This window comes from Leptodactylus fuscus, chromosome 6 (assembly GCF_031893055.1).
Source record: "Leptodactylus fuscus isolate aLepFus1 chromosome 6, aLepFus1.hap2, whole genome shotgun sequence".
Classification (NCBI taxonomy): Eukaryota; Metazoa; Chordata; class Amphibia; order Anura; family Leptodactylidae; genus Leptodactylus; species Leptodactylus fuscus.
In genome coordinates this window covers 45,583,117-45,594,278 of record NC_134270.1, presented here as the reverse complement: position 1 = coordinate 45,594,278, position 11,162 = coordinate 45,583,117, and positions in this window count along the sequence as shown.

The window sequence follows — 11,162 nt, the reverse complement described above, 5'->3', positions numbered from 1 at the left end:
CTCTATGGTATCCAGAGTAAATGTTTTAGCTCCAGAAAAGGATGTCTGGTCTGGAAATGATGGCATGTCCATTATTATATGGTCACACATTTATTTCAGATGGTAGTGTATAATACTAAACTTTCCATTCTGGTTCGTTCTTGGTTCAACAGATCAGTTCTAGTGCAGGGCAGTCATGATGCTAAACCATACAATGATTTTTTAGATACTGGTTTGCTTCTACAATTTTTGGAAGGACGTTTGCTTTTTTAGTGTGACAATGGCACTCTGCAGAGAAAAAGATCTATTGGAAGTATGGTACGTCTAGAGTATTCTTTATTAAACTTCTGCGCATGACCGTGTTCAGTGTACAGTTCATAAAAATGGCACGGATGACACATTGATTGGTACATTGTAAATGAATTGAGAGATCTACAAGTACGGACAAGGATCGGACCTGCCCCATAAGTTGCGGCTCTTGAGTTCAGCAAAGACACACAATTGCAAAAACTATGGCTATTTGTATGTGCCCTTTGAAATGTATACATGGTCATGTGCATGAGGTATTGGTTTCACAGTCATTTTCTACTTTTACATGTATTCTAGGGAAAGGAGGGATTTAGAACTTTTATTTTTATTTATTTTTTAAAGCTTTTTCCCCCCCACTATTTTATGGGAGATTCTATACATTACCATTGCGGCCAGTCATAGTCACCCCCTCCAAAGAAAAAAAAATATATTTATTTTTGCTTTACTCGGCTTATACTCGAGTATATAAAGTAGTTTAGTTTCTGGAATGTCTGAATAGTGCGGTGAATGCAATTTTATTTTTTTATATACATTTCTTTCTGACTTTTAATATTTTCTCATATTTAGATAAAAGCAAGGCTCCTGTTATGAGTATTAATGTTCACGTCTCATTGAATAGAACATATACTCCACAACTTGCAAACAACTCTTCAGCAGAATACATCGCCCTATTCAACGAGATCAATCAGGTAAGAAGATACATATAAAAGGAATAAGATGATGTGTATTTAGAAAGTAAGTGCATTATAAGTATGTGATTCACATAATGTGGTAGCAACTACAACTGATAACAAGGAGCACAAGTGAACTGGAGTGTTTATGGATGAGAGTCATGAATGAGGACTTTCTATACTAAAGGAGCTGTCCAGGGTTTTAATCCATTAGTGGTCGACATAATGGCCCTTTTTCCAATGTAGTTGGATTTCTGTGTGTGTATGAAGAGGATGCTGCCAATCCCAGGCGTGTAACCCTTTAGTTACTGTGTTCTGAAACCACAGTATTTAAATGGGTTTGGAGGAAGGTGCCCTGTTTTCTGTAGAACACAATCTCAGGGTGCCAATACTTTATGTTCTAAATCCGCCCTTGTACAATGGCATTGTGGCGGTACATTACCTGGTATTGTGGTGGTGGGGCAATGACTAGCATTTAGGCAGATCTGTTGGCAATCTGTTGAGAAACTGACTGGCACTATGATGGGGCACAATCTAGCATTGTTGTTGGACTCACCACTGAAGCTAATTCAACAAACACCTTTGGAAAGCAGTGTAGACTTAGCGACCAGGGCTACAGAAGGTAAGTATTACTCACTTTGTAGTTTTTAACATATCCTGTGCTCACAGAAAATTATTAACCTACAATGGACAACACCTTTAATATACTTAGGAAATAGAGAACCATCTGAAATATAGGTAATACCTGACTAGTATATACACGATTATCTAGAATTCTATCTATCTATCTATCTATCTATCTATCTATCTATCTATCTATCTCCTATCTATCTATCTATCTATCTATCTATCTATCTATATTTCTATCTACAGTATCTATCTATCTATCTATCTATCTATCTATCTATCTATCTATCTCCTATCTATCTATCTATCTATCTATCGATCTATCTCCTATCTATCTATCTATCTATCTATCTATCTATCTATCTCCTATCTATCTATCTATCTATCTATCTATCTATCTCCTATCTATCTATCTATCTATCTATCTATCTATCTATCTATCTTCTGTCAGTAATTTTTATTTGGCCTTTTTTCATGTCAGTTTATCTAGTTGCCCTACTGTCATTGATATGTTTTATCCATGTTTAACTCTAGACGTTTCCTGAAATATACCGGAAGTGTGCACCACAATACTTTCAGAGAATGATACTGCATGGGTTCAGGTATTTTATATATAGTGTATTTACAAATAGTAAAGATTTCAGTTTTCTATGTGTTCATGAGACATGATACACAGTATATATTTAGTTAGAGATGATATAGAAGATACAATTGGTGGCTAATGATAAATTTCTTTTTTTTTTGGACTAACAAAATAATACTGGGAATTAGAGAAACTGCTAAAATTGCAGTAATAGAGCGCTGACCTCTCATCATATAACTATAAGAGCTGAAATGTTACAGTTTATGTATTTCTTATTTCTTTTTTTTTTCCCGTTTGGTTCGCAGTGAAGGCAGCACCGTTGTCAATACTTCTGGAATCTATGACTACCCAAACAACCAGACTGGCATTGACTATATAAACTATAACTTAACTGATGAAGTGAGGACTGCATTCTCCACCATTAATGATAGCTTACCTGGAAATCTACAAGTATCTACCGAGTCTACTCCTCCTATATCAAGTAAGCTTTTGGTTAGAAAATGTTTACCAACTACTTGAGCTATATTTGATTTGTTGCGGCATGAACATTGTTGGCATGATGGTTGGGGAGGCAACTGCTGTGATTCTATCCATTGCTAGATGGAAGTCAGGGAGACACAGTAATGCTTCATCTTCTGTTGGCTTTGATTAGCTATCTATAAAGGACACATGATCAGAATATTATGGTCAATGGCCAACCATGTATTTCCCAAGAAAACCTAGGCAGAGAGTAATAACGTGCTAAGTTGAGATGAGTGAACACTGTTCGGAACAGCTGTTCCGAACAGCACGCTCCCATAGAAATGAATGGAAGCAGCTGGCACACGGGGGGTTAAGCGGCCGGCCGCCGGCAAAGTCTGCGTGCTTCCATTCATTTCTATGGGAGTGTGCTGTTCGGATCGGCTGATCCGAACAGTGTTCGCTCATCTCTAATGCTAAGCTGTTTTCTATCCTTGCTACCAATTTTCTAGTGATCGGCAGAGGTTACATCAACTGAATCTCTCCACTCCATGACATATGGAACAGTAGAAGACCCTAATAATATTTTTTACAGAAAAAAAATAAGCATAGATATTTTTAGACTTATATACATACTGTTTTGTGTCTCTCTTCATCAGTCTTTGCAGCATCGGTCTCCTCCACATATCTGACCAGATAATAAATCAATCCCATGAGTGGCTTAGAGGGGCAAGGAGGTCACAAGCTACTGTGATGTTTTGTTTGCAGGATGAGCTGCTCACAGTGAGCTTACAAACAAAACGTCACAGCTGTGGTCAATGACATGAAAATAAATCCGATAAATGGTGCTGAATTTAAACAGGATATACGTATATTAGGAAGTGTTTTGTATTGAAGCAGCCTGTTATTTGGCCCATATTTTTTTTTTTTAAAAAAACTGGATAACCCCTTTAAATCTACTCCTAAACTACTGAATTACAAGAATTCACCATGGAGTATGGAATAAAGTTGACCGTACAATAAATTATGTGTAATGAATACACACCTACAACAATACATTGACTCTACATTTTGCACTTTTTAGATGTAATGCAGCTACAACCTTATATGACATGCAGCTTGAACTTTACTAACTACAATGTGACCTGTAACAACAAGTCCTGTGAGTGTGCTGGACCATGTGCACAGAATTCCAGTTATTGCTCCAATAATGGCACTTGCTTAAATCAGAAAACTGGACCATCGTGCAAGTAAGTTTTTTTCTGAAGAAATATGATATCTCATTGCTTATTGCATTTTGCTAACAACCTAGAGCACTGACAGTAATAGTACTACAACATCTACGGCAACCATTAATGGTACATCTGCCACGTACAATGGTGTATCTATCATAAAGACAAGACAAACATCAAGCATGGAGGGATTGTTGTGGTTTATACACTATTACTAACATTTTTAGTGTAAACCAGAGACATTGAAGTCTCACCCCCATGACCATCAGGAACCAGTCAAGGAATTCCAATTTTTTGGCAAGTTGAGTTTCAAGAATGAGGGCAAGTATGTGCACAGATTGGATTAGGTTTTGCATACATCCATAATCAAGTATTTTGATTAGTGAAAGGTACATAAAGTTAGATTTAGTATCATTCATACCTAAGTTCATTATAAAGATATAATATGAATAGATATACTAAATGACTCTGGAAGTATCTCTGGCAGCTAACTGCACATATGATCCTGTTCAATATTTTGTATAATTCAGATAACTTCATTAAAACCTTAAATTCTTCATACAATCCTTCAACACAAAACTTGACATGAAAGGTCCATTAAAAGAAAACAACTTTGGAGACAAATAGTGCATAGTCTATTTCCAATGGAGCGACTCACAGATAACCTATACAGTTTTTTGATCATTATATAAAATAAAAATATTTCACTAACTTTGGTGAATACAGATCTGTTAGTGTAAAATATATACTTACTAGCCTCTGCCCGCGACTTCGTCTGCGGGTTATTGGCATCGATGATCCGCCTATATTTAGGAAATTGCTGCCGTCGATGGTTTGCCTGCTCCGGCATTTTGGCAGCTGTTAAGCTGTCCTGCTGCTGACCTTGTTCCTCACACCGTACCTGTGATTGTTCCAGCATCTGAGCAGCTCGCTGGGACACCATATTAATGAGCGTGTTCTTGGTGTTGATGATCTGCCTGCTCCGGGGTTTCGGCAGCTGTCAAGCTGGCCTGCCGCTGAACTCGTTCCTGGTGCTGTGCCCGTGATTGTTCTGGCATTTCATCAGCGCACTGGGATGCCATATAATGAGTGTGTTGTTGGCGCTGATGATTCGCATACTCTGGCGTTTCGGCAGCCCCTAAGCTGGCCTGCTGCTGAACTTGGTTCTTGCACTGTGCCTGGGATTGTTCTGGCACCTCGCATAAGCATGTTGTTGTCGTCAATGATCCCCCTCAGCTGTGCTTGAGAAGAACTCTGTGAGTTCTGGCTACCTTCATAGCTGTCCTTGTTTGCGACAAATTAAATTCTCTTTTTCCAGGCATGTTAAAAATTGGCAAACTGCCAATTTGGATTAAAGGTGTTTGCCCATGTCAGTTTGTCAGCACTGGAGCAGATCAGATAATATGCAAATGTGTATACACATTGAAGGTTAAGTGTGTTTACACAGAGAGATAACAGCCCCGGCTGAGATAAAGCTGCTGCTAAGAGCTGTTTAACATGGTATGTGAACCTAAATTCATAACTGTCATGAAACCATGTCATTTACCGGGATAAACAGTAGCCTATATTTTAATTGAGGTTACAATCTATCTATGTACCAAACTTCATTCAAATCCATTCAGCCGTTTTTGCGTGATTGAAGAACAAACACACAAACATCCAAACACACAAACATACAAAGTTTCACATTTATAATTTTAGTAGGATAGGATAGGATAGAATAATGCTAAGATTAAAGTTGTGTTGGAGGATCTATTAGGAATATCCTTTGCAGATTTAGTCAAAACACTCAAAAAAAATCACATAACATTCTATTTTATCTTGTGTAATAAAATACCAGATCCCATGAGCCCATGGTCAATGTGATTATTAACCAAGAACATTTTAACTGAGCATAAAGTGTATTTGCTTAACAACATTACACAAAATGACATTTGGCCTATTTTTTTTCTTCAGTTGCAGCGGTCCATATACAGGAGAATTGTGTGAAATTGAAATGACTACAATATCATATGACACTTCAACAGCTTCAACATCACCACAAGCGGGGTCTAACTTGACTACTGAGCTTTTCACTGAAGCAAAAATTGGTGAATTTTCTACAGAAACATCAAGCATCTTCTCAAGTATTTCATCTTCCTTCATCCCGCAGGAAACAACTTCAGAAGTTTTATCAACCAGTATACAAACAGATACAACAGTATTAAAAACAACAATGCTTGAATCCACACTAACTCCTAAAGATCATGACACGCTATCATCCACTCTAAACATGGAGACAATTTCCACAAGTTCAATTAGTCTTACATCAGAAAGTCACACTGTCTCAAACTTTTCAACCATGCCCTCAACTAATGAGGAAACAAACATGCCTTCTGAAACAACATCAAAAACACTTTCCTCAAGCACATCCAGTTCAAGAGGACCAACCGCAGAAAACATTTCTGTCAATGAAGTTTCTACCAAAGCAGTTACTCATACTAGAAGTGTGGAAACTGGTACATTGTCTAAAGAACCATCAACCATCTTGACACCAGTTTCATCCAACTTCTTACCAGAGGAAACAACTCCAGAAAGTTTATTAACCACCACGCAATCTAGTCATCTTCCTACTACATCTGAATTACCAATTACAACAATAATTCATACAATGACATCAGAATCAACATTTTCTCCTGAGGTTCAACACACTTTGTCACCAACTCCAAACATGGAGACAATTTCCAGAAGTACGTTTAGTTTTACAACTGATAGTCTTACCACCTCAACATTTTCAACCATGCCTTCTACTATTGAGGAAACTAGCACGCCTTCTGAAACAGCATCAATAACGTCTTCATCAATTACATCAGTTCCAACAGGACCAACCTCAGAAAACATTTCTACCACTGTGACTGATCATGTTTCAACTCTTACATCACAAGCATCTACTCATTTATCCACAAGAGAAACTGAAGCTTCACCATCACAAGAACCCAGTACTCCTCAAACCAGTAACCCTTCAACAGCAGAACAACTATCATTGTCTCCATCAACAGAACCAAAGACTGCCTTCACTACTGAAGTTTCCACCAAAGCAGTTTCTCTTACTAGAAGTGCGGAAACTGGTACATTCTCTACAGAACCATCAACTTTATTGACACCAGGTTCATCCACCTTCTTACCAGAGGCAACAACTCCAGAAACTTTATTAACCACCACGCAATCTAGTCATTTTCCTACTACATCTGAATTACCAGTAACAACGATAATTCATACAATGACATCGGAACCAACATTCTCTTCTGAGGTTCAACACACTTTGTCATCAACTCCAAACACGGAGACAATTTCCACAAGTAGGGCTGGTTTTACAACCGAAAGTCTTACCACCTCAACATTTTCCGCCCAGCCATCTACTACTGAGGATACTAGCACGCCTTCTGAAACATCATCAATAACGTCTTCATCAATTACATCAGTTTCAACAGGTCCAACCTCAGAAAACATTTCTACCACTGTGACTGATCATGTTTCAACTCTTACATCACAGGCACCAACTCATTTATCCACAAGAGAAACTGAAGCTTCAACATCACAAGAAACCAGTACTCCTCAAACCAAAAACCCTTCAACAGCAGAACAACTATCATTGTCTCCATCAACAGAACCAAAGACTGCCTTCACTACTAAAGTTTTCACCAAAGCAGTTTCTCTTACTAGAAGTGCGGAAACTGGTACATTCTCTACAGAACCATCAACTTTATTGACACCAGTTTCATCCACCTTCTTACCAGAGGCAACAACTCCACAAACTTTATTAACCACCACACAATCTAGTCATCTTCCTACTACATCTGAATTACCAGTAACAACGATAATTCATACAATGACATCGGAACCAACATTCTCTCCTGAGGTTCAACACACTTTGTCATCAACTCCAAACACGGAGACAATTTCCACAACTACTGTTAGTTTTACAACTGATAGTCTTACCACCTCAACATTTTCAACCATGCCTTCTACAATTGAGGAAACTAGTATGCCTTCTGAAACAGCATCAGTAACGTCTTCATCAATTACATCAGTTTCAACAGGACCAACCTCAGAAAACATTTCTACCACTGTGACTGATCATGTTTCAACTCTTACATCACATGCATCTACTCATTTATCCACAAGAGAAACTGAAGCTTCACCATCACAAGAACCCAGTACTCCTCAAACCAGTAACCCTTCAACAGCAGAACAACTATCATTGTCTCCATCAACAGAACCAAAGACTGCCTTCACTACTGAAGTTTCCACCAAAGCAGTTTCTCTTACTAAAAGTGCGGAAACTGGTACATTCTCTACAGAACCATCAACTTTATTGACACCAGGTTCATCCACCTTCTTACCAGAGGCAACAACTCCAGAATCTTTATTAACCACCACGCAATATAGTCATCTTCCTACTACATCTGAATTACCAGTAACAACGATAATTCATACAATGACATCGGAACCAACATTCTCTCCTGAGGTTCAACATACTTTGTCATCAACTCCAAACACGGAGACAATTTCCACAAGTAGGGTTGGTTTTACAACTGAAAGTCTTACCACCTCAACATTTTCCACCCAGCCATCTACTATTGAGGAAACTAGCACGCCTTCTGAAACATCATCAATAACATCTTCATCAATTACATCAGTTTCAACAGGACCAACCTCAGAAAACATTTCTACCACTGTGACTGATCATGTTTCAACTCTTACATCACAGGTATCTACTCATTTATCCACAAGAGAAACTGAAGCTTCACCATCACAAGAACCCAGTACTCCTCAAACCAGTAACCCTTCAACAGCAGAACAACTATCATTGTCTCCATCAACAGAACCAAAGACTGCCTTCACTACTGAAGTTTCCACCAAAGCAGTTTCTCTTACTAGAAGTGTGGAAACTGGTACATTCTCTACAGAACCATCAACTTTATTGACACCAGTTTCATCCACCTTCTTACCAGAGGCAACAACTCCAGAAACTTTATTAACCACCACGCAATCTAGTCATCTTCCTACTACATCTGAATTACCAGTAACAACGATAATTCATACGACATCGGAACCAACATTCTCTCCTGAGGTTCAACACACTTTGTCATCAACTCCAAACACGGAGACAATTTCCACAAGTAGGGTTGGCTTTACAACTGAAAGTCTTACCACCTCAACATTTTCCACCCAGCCATTTACTATTGAGAAAACTAGCACGCCTTCTGAAACATCATCAATAACGTCTTCATCAGTTACATCAGTTTCAACAGGACCAACCTCAGAAAACATTTCTACCACTGTGACTGATCATGTTTCAACTCTTACATCACAGGCATCTACTCATTTACCCACAAGAGAAACTGAAGCTTCACCATCACAAGAACCCAGTACTCCTCAAACCAGTAACCCTTCAACAGCAGAACAACTATCATTGTCTCCATCAACAGAACCAAAGACTGCCTTCACTACTGAAGTTTCCACCAAAGCAGTTTCTCTTACTAAAAGTGCGGAAACTGGTACATTCTCTACAGAACCATCAACTTTATTGACACCAGTTTCATCCACCTTCTTACCAGAGGCAACAACTCCAGAAACTTTATTAACCACCACGCAATCTAGTCATCTTCCTACTACATCTGAATTACCAGTAACAATGATAATTCATACAATGACATCGGAACCAACATTCTATCCTGAGGTTCAACACACTTTGTCATCAACTCCAAACACGGAGACAATTTCCACAAGTACGGCTGGTTTTACAACCGAAAGTCTTACCACCTCAACATTTTCCGCCCAGCCATCTACTACTGAGGATACTAGCACGCCTTCTGAAACATCATCAATAACGTCTTCATCAATTACATCAGTTTCAACAGGACCAACCTCAGAAAACATTTCTACCACTGTGACTGATCATGTTTCAACTCTTACATCACAGGCATCTACTCATTTATCCACAAGAAAAACTGAAGCTTCACCATCACAAGAACCCAGTACTCCTCAAACCAGTAACCCTTCAACAGCAGAACAACTATCATTGTCTCCATCAACAGAACCAAAGACTGCCTTCACTACTGAAGTTTCCACCAAAGCAGTTTCTCTTACTAGAAGTGCGGAAACTGGTACATTCTCTACAGAACCATCAATTTTATTGACACCAGTTATATCTACCTTTTTACCAGAGGCAACAACTCCAGAAACTTTATTAACCACCACGCAATCTAGTCATCTTCCTACTACAGCATCTGAATTACCAGTTACAACAATAATTCATACAATGACATCGGAACCAACATTCTCTCCTGAGGTTCAACACACTTTGTCATCAACTCCAAACACGGAGACAATTTCCACAAGTACTGTTAGTTTTACAACTGATAGTCTTACCACCTCAACATTTTCAACCATGCCTTCTACAATTGAGGAAACTAGCACGCCTTCTGAAACATCATCAATAACGTCTTCATCAATTACATCAGTTTCAACAGGACCAACCTCAGAAAACATTTCTACCACTGTGACTGATCATGTTTCAACTCTTACATCACAGGCATCTACTCATTTATCTACAAGAGAAACTGAAGCTTCACCATCACAAGAACCCAGTACTCCTCAAACCAGTAACCCTTCAACAGCAGAACAACTATCATTGTCTCCATCAACAGAACCAAAGACTGCCTTCACTACTGAAGTTTCCACCAAAGCAGTTTCTCTTACTAGAAGTGCGGAAACTGGTACATTCTCTACAGAACCATCAATTTTATTGACACCAGTTATATCTACCTTTTTACCAGAGGCAACAACTCCAGAAACTTTATTAACCACCACGCAATCTAGTCATCTTCCTACTACAGCATCTGAATTACCAGTTACAACAATAATTCATACAATGACATCGGAACCAACATTCTCTCCTGAGGTTCAACACACTTTGTCATCAACTCCAAACACGGAGACAATTTCCACAAGTACTGTTAGTTTTACAACTGATAGTCTTACCACCTCAACATTTTCAACCATGCCTTCTACAATTGAGGAAACTAGCACGCCTTCTGAAACATCATCAATAACGTCTTCATCAATTACATCAGTTTCAACAGGACCAACCTCAGAAAACATTTCTACCACTGTGACTGATCATGTTTCAACTCTTACATCACAGGCATCTACTCATTTATCTACAAGAGAAACTGAAGCTTCACCATCACAAGAAGCCAGTACTCCTCAAACCAGTAACCCTTCAACAGCAGAACAACTATCATTGTCTCCATCAAC